The 19,667-nt window shown below is 42.7% G+C and overlaps 1 long non-coding RNA gene across 2 annotated transcripts in view; it reads left to right on the plus strand.

The window, feature by feature from the left end:
• Nucleotides 1–19,354, plus strand: part of LOC126458528 (uncharacterized) — a 151,197-nt gene extending 131,843 nt beyond the window's left edge. The window contains exons 8-9 of one of the 2 annotated variants that reach the window (XR_007585653.1): nt 13,821–13,889; nt 17,620–19,354. This is a non-coding gene — a long non-coding RNA (uncharacterized LOC126458528). The remainder of the gene's footprint in view (nt 1–13,820; nt 13,890–17,619) is intronic. The other variant, XR_007585654.1, reaches the window with a different exon arrangement.
• Nucleotides 19,355–19,667: the final 313 nt, after the last annotated feature.

Here is a 19,667-nt window from a genome sequence, read left to right on the forward strand (position 1 = left end):
TGCTAGATGCAATATGTTGAGACCACCATACGTTGATACAGTACAAAAATCCTTAAGGAGACCCCGATGGGAATGGAGGTTTATAAACAGATTTTTCATTTTTTTATTTTATTTTAGCAAACAGCTTTGAATCCATTGTTTTCTGTGAGGTGAGTGCATGGAATAGAAACACACAGCCACAGAACGTACCAGCGTGACTTCAAACACTTTGTTACAGGAAATGTTCAAAATGTCCTCCGTTAGCGAGGATACATGCATCCACCCTCCGTCGCATGGAATCCCTGATGCGCTGATCCAGCCCTGGAGAATGGCGTATTGTATCACAGCCGTCCACAATACGAGCACGAAGAGTCTCTACATTTGGTACCGGGATTGCGTAGACAAGAGCTTTCAAATGCCCCCATAAATGAAAGTCAAGAGGGTTGAGGTCAGGAGAGCGTGGAGGCCATGGAATTGGTCCGCCTCTACCAATCCATCGGTCACCGAATCTGTTCTTGAGAAGCGTACGAACACTTCGACTGAAATGTGCAGGAGCTCCATTGTGCATGAACCACATGTTGTGTCGTACTTGTAAAGGCACATGTTCTAGCAGCACAGGTAGAGTATCCCGTATGAAATCGTGATGACGTGCTCCATTGAGCGTAGGTGGAAGAACAAACTAAAATGTGCTCTAACAAGGAAATTAAGCGTTTCCGGACTCATGTCCACATAACATCTTTTTTTATTTGTGTGTGAGGAATGTTTCCTGAAAGTTTGGCCGTACCTTTTTGTAACACCCTGTATATACATTTTCAACTATACACTGTGTTAAAAGTAAGTTGTAAGTTTTACTTGAAAATATGCAAGTACTTGTTCTTTCTTCAAGAACTGTTTACTTTATTTCTTTGTGGCAGTTGCTTTTGCCAAATTCTAAAGTTCGCTTCTTTTTTTTTCTTTGATGTGTTCGATTCCCAGTTTTCTTTTGTGTACGCACAACACATTAACTACACTAAAGGAGTAATTTCTTTAATAGGGAATTACTTAAGTCTATTTGACACATTGCTTATTTTTCATAAAACCTATGGAATAATATTATTTCTCATAAACAATCCTAATTTGGTTATATTTACATTTTGTCGTATTATGGAGACAATGCCCCGGGATGAGAAAATTATGTTCATCCACCTTCGATATAACACTTACATCCTCTTTGTTGAATTCTGGGTTAACAATTTCCACACATTTTACAAGTAGGCAATGAAAACTGTAATACACTATTAAACAAAATACAGCGTCTGTCCTGTAACTTACCTGATAGTTTACAATACATACAAGTGATTGGCACAGAGTAGAGCAGAGCACATTTTAAATGCTGTTTTTTGGTGTATACCGCACTTACAATAGAGAATCTGCCACTAACATGTAGGTATAAGCGACTGTGAAAAAGCCTTGGGTAAGAGATTAAAAACTTGATGAACTGGCCATAGAGTAGAAATATATCTGGATTAGGACAGAACAGACTTTTTACTGTCATCATATATTGCCACCCTGGTAACGTGATCTTTGGACGGTGTAGGCATCCTGCAGGTTCAAATTGTCGTTACAACCGAAATAGACAGCTTCCATTCGTAGGTGCCGTGAATATCATGTAGACGTTTCGTAGACATCATAACAAATCGCATTTGGTACCTGGAATAAATTAGGCTCTTAGTTTTGAAGAGCAAAATGAAAAGACATTTAGTATCTTTGCGATAGGTGCCACAGCTCTCAAATGCCTTTTTTTTCTTTATAACAGTGACATCCAAAGACATTTTTCTCTTTTATGCGCGATTTCATTGTGTTGCCAAGTTTGTTCTACTAAATTTCTGATTTGACGGTATTGCGAAACGATTTGAAACTGACCAGAAAATTGCCGAAAAATTTACCAAACATTAGCGACTATATATCACCCTCTTCTTCATGATTTTTTCCCATTTTGGTCATCAATCTTCTGACTGGTTTGATACGGCCCGCCATGAATTCCGCTCCTGTGAAAACCTCTTCACCTCAGAATAGCAGTTCCAACTTACGTCCTCAATTATTTGCTGGATGTATTACAATCTCTGTCTTCCTCTGCAGTTTTTGCCCTCTACAGCTCCCTCTAGTACCATGGAAGACACTCTCTGATGACTTAACAGACGTCCTATCATCCTGTGCCTTCTCCTTGCCAGTGTTTCCCACATGTTCCTTCCCTCTCCGATTCCGTGAAGAACCTCCTCATTCCTTACCTCATCAGTCCACCTAATTTTCAACATTCGCCTGTAGCACAACATCTCAAATAATTCGATTCTCTTCTGTTCCGGTTTTCCCACAGCCCATGTTTCACTATCATACAGTGCCGCACTTCAGACGTACATTCACAGAAATTTCTCCCTCAAATTAAAGGCCATGTTTGATACTACTAGACTTCTCTCAGCCAGGAATGCCCTTTTTGCCAGTGCTAGTGTGCATTTGATATCCCTTTGCTCCGTCCGTCATTTCTTGTTTTGTGCCAAGTTAGCACAATTCCCTAACTTCATCTGCTTCGTGACCACCAATCCTGATGTTAAGTTTCTCACTGGTCTCATTCCTGCTACTTCTCATTACTGTCGTCTTTCTTCGATCTACTGTCTATTCATATTTTTTACTCATTAATTGTTCATTCCATTCAGCCGACCGTGTAATTCTTCTTCACTTTCACTCAGGATACCAATGTCATCAGCGAATAGTATCATTGACATTCTTTCACCTTGAATTTTAAATACACTCCTCAACCTTTGTTGTACTTCCATCATTGCTTCTTCGATGTACAGACTGAAGAGTAGCGGCGAAAGACTACACCCTTGTCTTACAGCCCGCCGCTGTGTTCTTGGCGCTTCAGTCCGGAACCGCGCGACTGCTACGGTCGCAGGTTTGAATCCTGCCTGGGGCATGGATGTGAGTGATGTCCTTAGGTTAGTTAGGTTTAAGTAGTTCTAAGTTCTAGGGGACTGATGACCTCAGATGTTAAGTCCCATAGTGCTCAGAGCCATTTGAACCATTTTTTTAACCTGTCTTACACTCTATGTAATCCAAGCACTTCGTTCTTGGTCGTCCACTCTTACTACTCCCTCTTGGCTCTTGCACATATTCTATATTACCCTTCTCTCCCTATTGCTTATCCCTATTTTTCTCAGAATTTAGAACACCTTGTACCATTGTTGAACGCTTTTTCCAGGTCGACATATCCCTTGAACGTGTCTTGATTTTTCTTTAGTCTTGCTTCCGCTATTAATCGCAACGTCTGAATTGCCTCTTTGGTACCTTTATCTTTTGTAAAACCAAAGTGATCGTCACCTAACACATACTCTCATTCTTCTGTATATTATTCCTGTCAACAACTTGGACGAATGAGCTGTTAAGCTGATTGTGTGATAATTCTCGCACTTGTCATTTCTTGCAGTCTTCGGGTCTGTGTGGGTGATATTTTTCCTAAAATCAGATGGTCTGCCACCAACTCATACCTTCTACACACCAACGTGAATAGTGGTTCTGTTGCCACTATCCCTAATGATTTTAGACATTATAATGGAATGTTGTCTATCCCCTCTGCCTTATTTGATCTTAAGTCCTCCAAAGTTCATTTAAATTCTAATTCTAATACTGGATCCCCTATCTCTTATAAATCAACTCCTTTTCTTCTTCTATCACGTCAGACAAATCTTCCTCCTCATAGAGGCTTTCAATGTACTCCTTCCACTTTTCTACTCTCTCCTCTGCATTTAACAGCGGAATTCCCGTTGTACTTTTAATGTTACCGCCCTTGCTTTTAATGTCACCAACGGTTTTTAGACTTTCCTGTATGCTGAGTCAGTCCTTCCGACAATCACTTCTTTTTAAATTTCTTCACATTTTTCATCCACCATTTCATCTTAGCTTCCCTGCTCTTCCTATTTATTTTATTCCTCAGCTACATCTATTTCTGTATTCCAGAATTTCCCTGAACATTTTTGTACTTCCTTCTTTCATCGATCAACTGAAGTATTTCTTCTGTTACCCATGGTTTCTTCACAGTTACCTTCTTTGTACCTATCTTTTTCTTTCCAACTTCTCTGGTTGCCCTTTTTAGAGTTGTCCATTCCCCTTCAACTGTAGCGCCTACTGAGCTATGCCCTATTGCTGTATCTATAGCCTTAGAGAACTTCAAGAGTATCTCGTCATCCCTTAGTACTACCGTATCCCACTCCTTTGCGTATTGATTCTTAGTGACTAATCTCTTAAACTTCAGCCTACTCTCCATCACTACTACATTGTGATCTGAATCTATATCTGCTCCAGGGTACGCCTTACAAGCAAGTATCTGATTTCGGAATCTTTATCTGACCATGATGTAATCTAACTGAAGTCTTCCCGCATCCCCCGGTCTTTTCCAAGTATACATCCTCCTCTTGTGGTACTTGAACAGAGTATTCGCTATTAATAGCCTAAATTTATTACAGAACTCAATTAGTCTTATTCCTCTATGATTCCTTCGTCCAAGACCATATTCTCGTGCAACCTTTTCTCCTACCCCTACAGTTTCGTGCCAGTCCCCCGTGACTATTAATTTTCATCTCCCTTTACGTACTGTGTTACTGTTTCAGTATCCCCATATACTTTCTCTGTTTCCTCATCTTCGGCTTGCGATATCGGCATGTATACCTGAACTATCGTTGTCGCTGTTGGTTTACTCTTTATTCTGATAAGAACAACCTTATCGCTGAACTGTTCACAGTAACATAATCTCTGCTCTACCTTCGTATTCATAACGAATCCTACTCCCGTTATACAATTTTCCGCTGCTGTTGATTTTATCCTATACTGATCTGACCAGAAATCCTTGTCTTCTTTCCAAAAAAATGGCTCTGAGCAGTATTTGACTTAACATCTGAGGTTATCAGTCGCCTCGAACCTTGAACTACTTAAACCTAACTCACCTAAGGACATCACACACATCCATGCCCGAGACAGGATTCGAAATTGTGACCGTAGCGGTCGCGCGGTTCCAGGCTGAAGCCTGGAACGCCTAGAACCGCTCGGCCAAAGTGGCCGGCAGTCTTCTTTTCATTTCACTTCACTGACCCCCTACTGTATCTAGATAGAGCCTTTGCATTTCCCTTTTCAGATTTTCTAGCTTCCCTACCACGTTCAAGCTTCTGACATTGCATGCCCCGACTCGTAGAAAATTATCCTTTCGTTGATTATTCAATTTTTTTTCCTCATAGTCACCTTCCCTTGGCAGTCCCCTTCCGGAGATCCGAATGGGAGACTATTTCGGAATCTTTTGCCACTGGAAAGATCAATTACAGGCCACATGTCCTGTGCATACACGTTACGTGTGTTTAACGCAGTGGTTTCCATTGCCTTCTGCGTCCTCATTCGGTTGATCATTGCTGATTCTTCCGCCTTTACGGGCTGTTTCCCACCCACAGGACATAAGAGACCCCTGAACCTCTGTCCGCTCCTTCGCCCTCTTTGACAAGGCCGTTGGCAAAACGAGGGTATGCAGCCGCCCATGCTGATTATTAATTAAAAATTTAACTATGGCGGGTTTCGAACCAGGGACCGAGAACGTTTTGATCACCAAGCGAAGACGCTACCACCCTTTTTCTCTGATATCATTTTGTTCGTTGCATTTGTCCGGGACGGACGTCCCATGACACCTGTTCTAGTTCATCGTTGATCCGTTCACTCAGTCTTTCTATTGCAGAGGGCAGCTAACCCTTCTGACCGAACATGCTGAGCTACCATGCCGGCGAACTCCCTAGACCAGGTGTCTCGTATTATGTATAAACTCACACAACATCACAGATGAAGAAAATTAGATACATAAACGTACGGCCGTTCACACATACGTATGCACACACACACACACACATACATACACACAAACACGCACGTACACATTCACACGACATACACATTCACACGCACACGCACATGCACACACGCGTGCGTGCGCGCGTGCACAAACACACACACACACACACACGGACACACACACACACACACACAGAGGGGGAGAGAGAGCAGGAACTTACAGTTAACACTAAGTAGTGGATCCACTTTGCATTTCTCGTACATTAGGTTCGGTATTCTAACCTACATTGAGACGACAAAAGTCAGGGGCTAGCGATATGCACAGAAACAGATGGCAGTAGCATCGGGTATACAAGACATAAAACGCCAGTGCGTTGGCGCAGCTGTCATTTACACTCAGGTGATTCAAGTGAAAAGGTGTCCGGCATGATTATGACTGCACGACGGGAGTTAACAGACCTGGAATTTGGAATGGTAGTTGGAGCTAGACGCATGTGACATTCCATTTCGGAAATCGTTAGGGAATTGTATCTTCCGAGGTCGAGAGTATCAAGAGTGTGTCGAGAATACCAAATTTCAGACATCATTTCTTACTACAGACAACGCAGAGGCCGTCAACCTTCACTTAACGACCGAGAGCAGTCGCGTTTGCCTAGAGTTGTCAGTGCTAACAGACAAGCAACACTGCGTGAAATAACCACAGAAATAAATGTGAGATGTGCGACGAAAGTATCCGTTAGGATAGTGGGGTGAAATTTGGCGTTAATGGCGGACAACTGACGCGAGTGCCTCTCATAGCAACACGACATCGCCTGCAGCGTCTCTCCTGGTCTCGTGACCATAGCGGTTGGACACTATACGACTGAAAGCCATGGCCTGGTCAGATACGTTCCGATTCCAGCTGATAAGAACTAATGGTACGTTTCGAGTGTGGCGCAGATCTCACGAACCCATGGACGCAAGGTGTCAACAAGTCACTGTGCAAGCTGGTAGTGGCTCTATAATGGTGTGGGCTATGTTCACATGGAATAGACTGGGTCGCTAACTGTAAATGGTTATGTTCGGCTGCTTGGAGATCATTTGCAGTCATTCATGGACATCGTGTTCCCAAATAAACATGCAATTCTTATGAATGACAATGCGCCGCATCACCGGATTTGAAGCACATTCTGGACAATTCGAGTTAATGGCCTGGCCACCAAGATCGGCCGACATGAATCCAATCGAAACGTTTATGTGGCATAACTGAGTGGTCAATTCGTGCACGAAATCCTGCGCTGGCAACACTTCTGCAATTATGGACGGCTATAAAGGCAGCATGGGTCAACACGTCAGCAAGGGACTTCCAACAACTTGTTGAGTCCACGCCAAGTTGAAGTCCTGCACTATGCTGGACAAAAGGAGGTCCGACACTATATTAAGTAGTTTATCATGACGTACTCGTATGTCACCTCAGTGTTACATGAAACCAAAATAATCGTCGGAGAATAGTCCATTGTAGATCTAAGGTAACGCTACAGATTAGTACAAACGCGATTTCAGGCGACCACTAACTATATCCCAATTGTCCCCTCCAAAATTTCGTTTAGTCACTCAGTGTCATCCGTTGCTTACAGACCAACAGCATCAAGGGAAGTGGACAATCTGACACACATCAAGGAGTTCGTTGGGATTTTAGGTACTAATATTTTCTGCCTGTTAATCAAATGGGGAAAACAATATCCTCAAGGCAAGCTCCATCAAAGCAGCTGATTTATAAAATGCTTTTTTGTTGTTCTCTTTTCCTGATTTCTCTTCTCAGTTATTGTTATGTAGATTTAGTCTTTTGATTTGTCATTGTCCTGATTGCAAAGAGGAATATACAGAATAGGTCTGAGGATGCAAGTGTTGACATAAAAATAGATGAGGTGTTCTGTACCACTATTGTGCCGAAAATGTACACTATAGGCCATTAAAATTGCTACACCACAAAGATGACGTGCTACAGACGCGAAATTCAACCGACAGGAAGGAGATGCTGTGATATGCAAATCATTAGCTTTTCAGAGCATTCACGTAAGGTTGGCGCCGGTGGCGACACCTACAACGTGCTGACATGAGGAAAGTTTCCAACCGATTTCTTATACACAAACAGCAGTTGACCGGTGTTGCCTGGTGAAACGCTGTTGGGATACCTCGTGTAAGGAGGTATAAATGCGTACCATCACGTTTCCGACTTTGATAAAGGTCGGATTGTAGCCTGTCATCATTGCGGTTTATCGTATCGCGACATTGCAGCTCGCATTGGTCGAGATCCAATGACTGTTAACAGAACATGGAATAGGTCGGTTCAGGAGGGCAATACGGAACGCCGTGCTGGATCCCAACGGCCTCGTATCACTAGCAGTCGAGATGACAGGCATCTTATCCGCATGGCTGTAACGGATGGTGCAGCCACGTCTCGATCCCTGAGTCAACAGATGAGGACGTTTGCAAGACAACAACCATCTGCACGAACAGTTCGACGACGTTTTTAGCAGCATGGACTATCAGCTCGGAGACCATGGCTGCGGTTACCCTTGACGCTGCATAATAGACAGGAGCGCCTGCGATGTACTCAACGACGAACCTGGGTGCACGAATGGCAATATGTAATTTTTTTCGGATGAATCCAGGTTCTGTTTACAGCATAATGATGGTCGCATCCGTGTTTGGTGACATCGCAGTGAACGCACATTGGAAGCGTGTATTCGTCATCGCCATACTGGCGTATCACCCGGCGTGATGGTATGGGTTGCCACTGGTTACACGTCTCGGTCACCTCTTGTTCGCATTGACGGAACTTTGAACAGTGGACGTTACATTTCAGACGTGTTACGACCCGTGGCTCTACCCTTCATTCGATCCCTGCGAACCCTACATTTCAGCAGGATAATGCACGACCGCATGTTGCAGGTGCTGTACGAGCCTTTCTGTGTACAGGAAATGTTCGACTGCTGCCCTGGCCAGCACATTCTCCAGACCTCTCACCAATTGAAAACGTCTGGTCAATGGTGGCCGAGCAACTGGCTTGTCACAATACGCCAGTCACTACTCTTGATGAACTGTAGTATCGTATTGAAGCTGCATGGGCAGCTGTACCTGTACACGCCATCCACGCTCTGTTTTACTCAATGCCCAGGACTATCAAGGCCGTTATTACGGCCAGAGGTGGTTGTTCTGGGTACTGATTTCTCAGGATCTATGCACCCAAATTGCTTGAAAATGTAATCACATGTCAGTTCTAGTATAATATATTTGTCCAATGAATACCCGTTTATCATCCGCGTTTCTTCATAATGTAGCAGTTTTAATGACCACTGGTGTATTAAAGATACAGGCTGAAATTTCACCCGTGGCAACATTACGTTTGTTTTTGCCAGATTTTATTGACTTTACAAATCATCATTTCACATTGCTATTGGCATACATCTTAACTCATGTGTACTTTCAGTTTTCTATAACGTAAAGATCTGTGATTTGCGCACTCACTCCCTACACCGCATAGATATGCAGTATTTCTCCTCTGTTGTGTAAAATATCTTCTCAAACAAAAGTGAAATAATCTACAAACATCTGGCTTTTCAATAAAACATTAAACTGTTTCCTCACGTTACAGAATGCCATATGGTAAATATATACCAGTTAAAAAAAAAACAATTGTAAATAATGCAGGTGCGTGCAATGAGACATGTACCACGAGAGAAATGTCTGACTTCTACACAGTCTCGTTTTGAGTTTGAGCACTGTGGATTTTCATTGTCTTTCATGTGTGTGAACGCCAATATGGAATTCACAATCATAAATTTTTTGTACAAACATACTACACATTTTGCACAGATAACAAATTTAATACATTTATTCAAAATGCAGTAAAAAAACTACAATACATCAAAATTTTCAACATCCAGCATTTTCTCCATTTGTGTATTCCTCTTCTCTTCCAGAAACAACAACAATGCTGTTACGAATAAATAACTGGCAACGATGTATGAAGTACGTCTACATTAAAGTTTCGGACACTGTGAAAAGCGTATGCAAACGGCGATATCCCGGGATGAGGTGACAATCCCAGTTTAATGTTGACAACATGTACAGAATGCTCATTCCACAGATATTTCTACTCCATGAGGTTGGCAGAAAGTATGAAATGTATTAGTAAGACATGAGCTGTTGCAGGGCACAAAAAACATAACATTTTACCCAAAAAATAAAAATTTCACAAAGAGTGTGTTAGACATTTCTTTCACAATATGAAATTAACAAGCTCAGATGAAGGCAAGGAATGATCAATGAATATTTAATATTTGAATTTCAAGTTGAAACTACACTCCTGGAAATGGAAAAAAGAACACATTGACACCGGTGTGTCAGACCCACCATACTTGCTCCGGACACTGCGAGAGGGCTGTACAAGCAATGATCACACGCACGGCACAGCGGACACACCAGGAACCGCGGTGTTGGCCGTCGAATGGCGCTAGCTGCGCAGCATTTGTGCACCGCCGCCGTCAGTGTCAGCCAGTTTGCCGTGGCATACGGAGCTCCATCGCAGTCTTTAACACTGGTAGCATGCCGCGACAGCGTGGACGTGAACCGTATGTGCAGTTGACGGACTTTGAGCGAGGGCGTATAGTGGGCATGCGGGAGGCCGGGTGGACGTACCGCCGAATTGCTCAACACGTGGGGCGTGAGGTCTCCACAGTACATCGATGTTGTCGCCAGTGGTCGGCGGAAGGTGCACGTGCCCGTCGACCTGGGACCGGACCGCAGCGACGCACGGATGCACGCCAAGACCGTAGGATCCTACGCAGTGCCGTAGGGGACCGCACCGCCACTTCCCAGCAAATTAGGGACACTGTTGCTCCTGGGGTATCGGCGAGGACCATTCGCAACCGTCTCCATGAAGCTGGGCTACGGTCCCGCACACCGTTAGGCCGTCTTCCGCTCACGCCCCAACATCGTGCAGCCCGCCTCCAGTGGTGTCGCGACAGGCGTGAATGGAGGGACGAATGGAGACGTGTCGTCTTCAGCGATGAGAGTCGCTTCTGCCTTGGTGCCAATGATGGTCGTATGCGTGTTTGGCGCCGTGCAGGTGAGCGCCACAATCAGGACTGCATACGACCGAGGCACACAGGGCCAACACCCGGCATCATGGTGTGGGAGCGATCTCCTACACTGGCCGTACACCACTGGTGATCGTCGAGGGGACACTGAATAGTGCACGGTACATCCAAACCGTCATCGAACCCATCGTTCTACCATTCCTAGACCGGCAAGGGAACTTGCTGTTCCAACAGGACAATGCACGTCCGCATGTATCCCGTGCCACCCAACGTGCTCTAGAAGGTGTAAGTCAACTACCCTGGCCAGCAAGATCTCCGGATCTGTCCCCCATTGAGCATGTTTGGGACTGGATGAAGCGTCGTCTCACGCGGTCTGCACGTCCAGCACGAACGCTGCTCCAACTGAGGCGCCAGGTGGAAATGGCATGGCAAGCCGTTCCACAGGACTACATCCAGCATCTCTACGATCGTCTCCATGGGAGAATAGCAGCCTGCATTGCTGCGAAAGGTGGATATACACTGTACTAGTGCCGACATTGTGCATGCTCTGTTGCCTGTGTCTATGTGCCTGTGGTTCTGTCAGTGTGATCATGTGATGTATCTGACCCCAGGAATGTGTCAATAAAGTTTCCCCTTCCTGGGACAATGAATTCACGGTGTTCTTATTTCAATTTCCAGGAGTGTATAAGTGCTAAGATAGTGTAAACCTTGATCTCACTCAGGTCGTTCTCCCACTATGGAAATTGAACAAAGCACAGTATGACTTCAGTAATTACTGAAACATACAAAAATTTTAATTAACATGTTTCCAAAATACACATTACGCCTGAAAAAACAGTTAACGGTTTAGTTGAGAGCTGGTAATCAGTAAGGCAGAACAGGAAAGGAAATGTTAAACAATGTGAAATATGGACTTGATAATTATTATCTGCTAGGACTTAAGCAATCAAGCAAAGTGCAAATCTCAACAAAATGGCAGTAGCCAATTACATAGGTTGATTTCAAATTGACGTTACCCAGACTAGGTTTATAAAAGAATATATGAATAAAATTTAAAGAATACCCTCAAGGGTTCACTTAAAACAGCAATCAGTAAAATTTATTTCATGCACTAAAATCAATTTCATTAAAGCAGAACAAATAATAATAGTTTACAAACCAGTCTCAAACCTCACCGACAGAAATAGCATTGACCTAAGTTTTAAGAATTTAAGTTAGCCCAACCAGTAGACTTCTTAAATAAAACTGGTGTTAACTCATACCCTAAGCACATAGTGTAACAAAACCTAGGGCACAGCAGATAGCTCCGAACAGCAGCACATACAATCTACACATAAAGGAACTCACCCAACAAGGCGTACAGTTCAGTAGTTACGGTTCACCCGTGATTTCTGTGGATACAAATAACAGTCCACCTTCCACCAAATTTGACCCGTGGGCTTCTAAGGCATATAAGTTGACAGAACAGCAACGTATACTCACTCCAAATGACACTCAATTTCCACAATTGTTCTTAGCGTCCATGTCACATACCACTGCGAGCACTTGTCCTTGGATGGCGGTCCTCCAGTTATCTTTGGTCTACGACAGAGAGCGAACTAATAGGGGTCGCCATAAAATCGGTGTGGCGGAGCACATGTATGCCCCCTGGCGAGAGGTAGAGCATGTGCTTCCTCAGCTAGGGGCAAAGATGTTATATTGCGCTTTCGATATCATATCGAAACAGCGTAAGGTTCAAAGTAGTTGCAAGAATTTCAAGAAATGAGAGGAATAAGTCACTTAGATATAAAATCAATAGGAATAAGTGAAGTGCGTGTAGGAGTGAAGAAATTGAAAAGAAATTAGTCGTCGAAAATACAGATTCATCAAATAGAAAAGTCAAAACAACTTTCGATTAAACCATAAGGAAAAATATCATCGTGAAGACGCAAAAGAAATTACAGTGTTAAATACGAAAAAAGAGCGAAAGGATGCCAAGAATTCTTTGAGAGCCTCTGCGAATGGGAGAATCTGGCAGCTTCAGATCGCTATAGAATAACAAGATGTACAGTCTACAACATACTTTCTGACGAGCATAAGGGCCTCCCAATACAGTTATTTAAAGAACTGGTGCAACAAACTAAATTCCTGAAGACTGTAGTTTTAATGGAACATTTGTTAATGACGGGAATACAGGGAAAGATTGATTAATTGATCTCCAGAGCAATGATAAAGTAGGCCATGCTGCTGCGTCCTTAACTATACGTCAGAGCTCTGCAGAAGCAGTAATACATAGCCCTTTATTAATCCTACCACCACATAGACAACTGCAACACTTCCATGCCTCTTTTTTTCTTTGGTTGTCAATTTTTCTGAACCTGGAAGAATATTTTTACCTGTCGAGCTTGCTAGCTACACCTACACAAGGATACACACTCATTATTGTGTTTATGAAGTAGTTAACATCATCAAATAGAGAATGAAATAAGCGTTTTCGAATAACGTTTTTAGTTACTAATTTGTAATTTGTTTAGTAGCGATCTAAACTTAGTTAACAATAATTAAGGTGACTATATTATTCAGAATGGTTTAGTGTATGATAAAATATATCTCTCTTCCCTAACCAATTTCACACACACTGTGCTTGATACCATAGTCACTGCATTGACGACTTTGACACCCACACATAATGACTGCTTATACGTAGGCAGTCTTTCAGATCGTTAATAAAATACCAGTTTAACCTCCAGCATAGAAACATTTTGCACATTTTTAAGTACATTATACTTACATCGTCCTTATTGGCGTATGTTTTAATATAATGGTAGATGCAGTAGGTTTGTGATAAATAATACAGTTATAGACACCGCATCCCCCACAATGTTATAAATCTAATGATGACTTTCTTTGCTTTTTTTTCAGCAGTAGATGGACACGGCAACAACGCCTCATTAAGCGATAATTGTGGCACCATTGGATTGATTGGCTGATGTAAGCATCATCAATGTGATGATGTTACAAACTTTCACGAACAATGGAGAGGGGTAAATGTATCAGTTCGAGGTAAGAGACCCTGCTCCGGAAACCGCCGAATGGAAACTCAGCACTGGCACTGTTGTTACTGAGATTGTAGAATAGACAAGTTTCGGTGGTGCTAGTATGGATCGATACAAGGAAAAAGTTCTAGTTAACATAGGCTTTAAAATGAATACCTTAAGAGCCTTGAGCACTTGTTTATCTTCAGTACTGTGACACAAACGTCTCTTCTATTGCAAGCTCTTTGGTCTCCATATTTTTGGTGGAGGTGGTAGGGACCAAAACTGGAGAACAATGTCCAGCAAATATGATATCTAAAATGCATACTTTAAGGGCTATGAGCACGTGTTCATTTTCGCTACTGTGAAAGACATCCCTTCTAATGAACAAGTGGCCATAATTTTTAAGATATACATTTTAGAGCCTAAGTTTACTGGGAAGACTTTTCTTGTTTTGATCCATAATAACACTTCTGAAGATTCCCTACCCTACAATCTTAGCGACAGCAGTACCGTTACAAGTGTTTCAATCCAATGTCAGAGGTATCAGAACGATATCCGCTTATAACTTTCTTCTCGGCCGTTTCCGGTTCAGAGCCCCTTACCTCAGACAGACACATTTACCCTTCTCAATCATTCCTGAAAGTTTGTTACATCATTACGGTATCACCCCGTATGTTTCTAATAGTAGATATGCAATGTGTGGATGTTTAAACTACAGGGTGCTCCATTGATAGCGACCGGGCCAAATATCTCACGAAATAAGCTTCAAACGAAAAAACTACAAAGAACGAAACTCGTCTAGCTTGAAGGGGGAAACCAGATCGCGCTATGGTTGGCCCGCTAGATGGCGCTGCCATAGGTCAAACGGATATCAACTGAGTTTTTTTTAAATAGGAACCCCCATTTTTATTGCATATTCGTGTAGTACGTAAAGAAATATGAATGTTCTAGTTGGACCACTTTTTTCGCTTTGTGATAGGTGGCACTGTAATAGTCACAAACGTATAAGTACGTAGTATCACGTAACATTCCGCCAATGCGGACAGTATTTGCTTCGTGCTACATTACCCGTGTTAAAATGGACCGTTTACCAATTGCGGAAAAGGTCGATATCGTGTTGATGTATGGCTATTTTGGTCAAAATGCCCAACGGTCGTGAGCTATTTATGCTGCTCGGTATCCTGCACGACATCATACAAGTGCCCGGACCGTTCGCCGGATGGTTACGTTATTTAAGGAAACAGGAAGTGTTCAGCCACATGTGAAACGTCAACCACGACCTGCAACAAATGATGATGCCCAAGTAGGTGACCGAGCGAGGTGGCGCAGTGGTTAGACACTGGACTCGCATTCGGGAGGACGACGGTTCAATCCCGCGTCCGGCCATCCTGATTTAGGTTTTCCGTGATTTTCCTAAATCGCTCCACGCAAATGCCGGGATGGTTCCTCTGAAAGGGCACGGCCGACTTCCTTCCCCATCCTCCCCTAATTCGATGAGACCGATGACCACGCTGTCTGGTCTCTTTCCCCAACCAACCAACCCAAGTAGGTGTTTTAGCTGCTGTCGCGGCTAATCCGCACATCAGTAGCAGACACATTGCGCGAGAATCGGGAATCTCAAAAGTGTCGGTGTTGAGAATGCTACATTAACATCAATTGCACCCGTACCATATTTCTGTGCACCAGGAATTGCACGGCGACGACTTTGAATGTCGTGTACAGTTTTGCCACTAGGCACAAGAGAAATTATGGGACGATTACAGATTTTTTGCACGCGTTCTATTTAGCGAAGAAGCGTCATTCACCAACAGCGGTAACGTAAACCGGCAAAATATGCACTATTGGGCAATGGAAAATGCACGATGGCTGCGACAAGTGGAACATCAGCGACCTTGGCGGGTTACTGTATGGTGCGGCATTATGGGAGGAAGGACAATTGGCCCCCATTTTATCGATGGCAATCTAAATGGTGCAATGTATGCTGATTTCCTACGTAATGTTCTACCGATGTTACTACAAGATGTTTCACTGCATGACAGAATGGCGATGTACTTCCAACATGATGGATGTCCGGCACATAGCTCGCGTGCGATTGAAACGGTATTGAATGGCATATTTCATGACAGGTGGATTGGCCGTCGAAGCACCATACCATGGCCCGCACGTTCACCGGATCTGACGTCCCCGGGTTTCTTTCTGTGGGGAAAGTTAAAGGATATTTGCTAACGTGATCCACCGGCAACGCCGACAACATGCGTCAGCGCATTGTCGATGCATGTGCCAACATTACGGAAGGCGAACTACTAGCTTTTGAGAGGAATGTCGTTACACGTATTGCCAAATGCACTGAGGTTGACGGACATCATTTTGAGCATTTATTGCATTATTGTGGTATTTACAGGTAATCACGCTGTAACAGCACGCGTTCTCAGAAATCATAAGTTCACAAAGGTACATGTATCACATTGTAACAACCGAAATAAAATGTTCAAACGTACCTACGTTCTGTATTTTAATTTAAAAAACCTACGTGTCACCAATGGTTCGTCTAAAATTGTGAGCCATATGTTTGCGACTATTACAGCGCCATCTGTCACAAAGCGAAAAAAGTGGTCCAACTAAAACATTCATAATTCTTGACGTACTACATGAATATGTAATAAAAAAATGGGGGTTAAAAAAAACGCAGTTGATATCCGTTTGACCTATGGCAGCGCCATCTAGCGGGCCAATCATAGCGTCATCTGGTTCCCCCTTCAAGCTAGACAAGTTTCGTTCTTTCTAGTTTTTTCGTTTGAAGCTTATCTCGTGAAATATTTGGCCAGGTCACGATCAATGGACCACCCTGTATACATAGCCAGTCGCACACATAAGACTTCACTTAGGTGATAATGTTTCAGCTCGAGAGAATTGAGCTTCTCATGCTTTATATGAGGGTGAGCCTTTGAATTTTTCATGTGGACACTCTTAAAGCTTTTTAAACAAAACAAATGTTATTAACATTTTAAATATTTCTCTTGACGGAGCCACAACCTCACCTCTGCTTGGACCGCTTAATGACTATCATGACTAACTCGGCGGTGTTCTGTAAGATATGGAAACAGATGAGAATGTGATGGAGTCAAATTGGGACTGTATGGCGGATGACCGAAGATGGTGAATCCAAGGCGTTGGATTATTGCAGCTGTAGCAGCGCATGTGTGTGGTCTGGCATTGTGATGCTGAAGGGGAGGGTGGTCGAAGGGTGGACGACCTCTGCGAATTCAAAACTCCATTACAGTACGCTGTTTCTCACATACTGACATAGTTACATTAGACACCGCCATTTGAACGATACAGTTCAGAGCCCTCCAGTGGCTGAGAGCTGCAAATATACAGACAAGAGAAATAAAGATTTAGAATGTCGATATCACCTGTTTTATTTCAAAAGCTTTAAGAGTATTCACATAAAAAATTCGGAGGCATTACTGTTCAGCATGACGTCGTAATACTTATATCACCTTTGTTGTTGTATATATTAAGAATCTTCACGTAGTTACAGTTGAGTACACTGGCGGCTGGAGTAGCTTCACAATCAATATATATTTTTCTGGCTGCACATCAAACTCCTTTTGCTATCAGAATTAAAAGTTAATGAAATTCACTCAAAACTGCATATCTAATGACTTTTTTTAATTTAACAGTGCGTGGAATGCGTAAAACAAATATGTAACTGATACTGCTGCAGAAGTCTGGTCTATGGCCGAGAAGACGACAGCCTGTGGCTGTTGCTGCTGTAAAACACTTCACACAGTGCCGGTGGTGGTTGCCCATGATAAAGGGCAAATCGATCTGGACTGCTGCTACTCCTCAGCTAACAGTCTTACCTGAAGCAAAATATATGTACTGTTGCTGTGGCACATCAGTGTAATTAATGATGTCTGTAATGTACATAAATCTGTGTCTGTATAACTTGTATAAAAAAAGTCGATGAACTAAAACACATCTACACTTCTCAGTGTCAAAAGAATTGTTTCATCTCCTAATTTACATATATGTGTGCTGGTAAATAAAACATCGCAGCGACCAGGTGAGGTGATGAACTGTTGTATAGTACTTGGAGATGGAAGTCATGCCTTAACATCTCACTGCTTTCACAAGAATGTCTTATATTTTCTGCTTAGACCTGTGGATGAGCTATCATGAAGTGTTGATGTTAACCACCTGTTGATGTACTCAATGGCTTTGCCGCTTGGGTAACACTGGTTCCAGCCCGATTATTGACATTAAGCAACGTTGGGCTCAGCTAGTGCTTAGATGGATGACTTTACAGGGAAAATAAGGTGCCGTTGGTTCTGAGGGCACGCAAGTAATGTTCAGTTGAAAGATATACTCCAGGCTGTTGTGCCATTAAAAGAAACCTCTGGATATGATTTACAATAACATGAGTTAGTATTACTTCAAAGTGTAGTAACAACAATACTATCCTGGAGGTTAAAATGGCACTTTATTAACGATCTGGACAACTTCTGCCTATAATATACAGTGACAAGTGGTTTTGTGCGTGGCTGTGTTGAAGTGTCAAATTCATTAAAGCAGCGGCATTGTACATGAAAGTGTCATCCGTGGTCTATAGTTCCGCTTGGGACTCCATGCAGCTGACGTGTTATGCATCCAGGCCACCTTAGTATGTAGAGTCCAATAAGTCTGTGATACGGGCACAAGAAGTGTATCAAGAATAGATGAATTCCTACATCTGTCAACACCCTCTGACGTCTCTATCCGCCGAGATATTCATGACTATCGGATGGTGTAGAAACAGAATCCACTAAAATGTGAATGCAGCATGGAAGATGAACAAAACCATACATTCCAAGAACTTTAGTAGTGCTATTCATGGAGAGAAACTCAAATGGAATTGGAATGTGATCAAAGTCGTTTAGTCAGCAACAAAAATAACACTGTGATCTAGATTGCCATATCTGTGATAAACCAGGTATTGGTGCATAGGTTGGTGTTCCAGAGGAATGGTAGTGGCGACGATCTTGCTGTTAAGGATAACACTTGTGGCTGGATTAGTTTTATGTTCAATATGTATTTACCTGGCTGCACATTAAACTTCTTTTGCTACAAAAATTAAAGTTATAAAATTCGCTTAAAACTGCGACTGTGGCACTCTCGCCGTGGGAGTAAAGCATAGTGTGGATGTGGTGCCCTCTAACAGCTATCTAAGTCCATTCCTCCGGTGGGCATTCAATACCTGTGGCACCTCATACCAGATGGATACTTGGAAACTGTGTAAACTATAATGTAATGTAGTGGTGTCGTAATATTTATTTATTTCCTTTATATTTCACATGTGATCTATGTGAGACTGTAGATCTTAATAGATTGTAATGTCACAAGCTTTTATCAATAAAGATATATTCAGGAAAAAAATGGGAGGCATCTTTGACTAATAATAAAATCTCCTGATTCCCAGGTTCCAAACAAGTAACTGCTTAAATTCTGAATTAAAATCGTCAGCGGCCAAAGACTTCCAGCGTAAGACATTATCCTCATTCTGCCAATGAGCTTGTCAAATTTGGGCACAGGAGTGGACAGAGGTTCAGAGCATCCTGTTGCACTTAGGGTGGGAAACTGTCTTGTAAAGACAAAATAATCAGGAATTATCAACGGCGTGAGGATGTAGAAGGCAATGGAGACCACTCCATTCAAGACACAAGCGTTTATCCACAGAACATGTGGCCTG

Source organism: Schistocerca serialis, chromosome 2 (assembly GCF_023864345.2).
Source record: "Schistocerca serialis cubense isolate TAMUIC-IGC-003099 chromosome 2, iqSchSeri2.2, whole genome shotgun sequence".
NCBI classification, from domain to species: Eukaryota; Metazoa; Arthropoda; class Insecta; order Orthoptera; family Acrididae; genus Schistocerca; species Schistocerca serialis.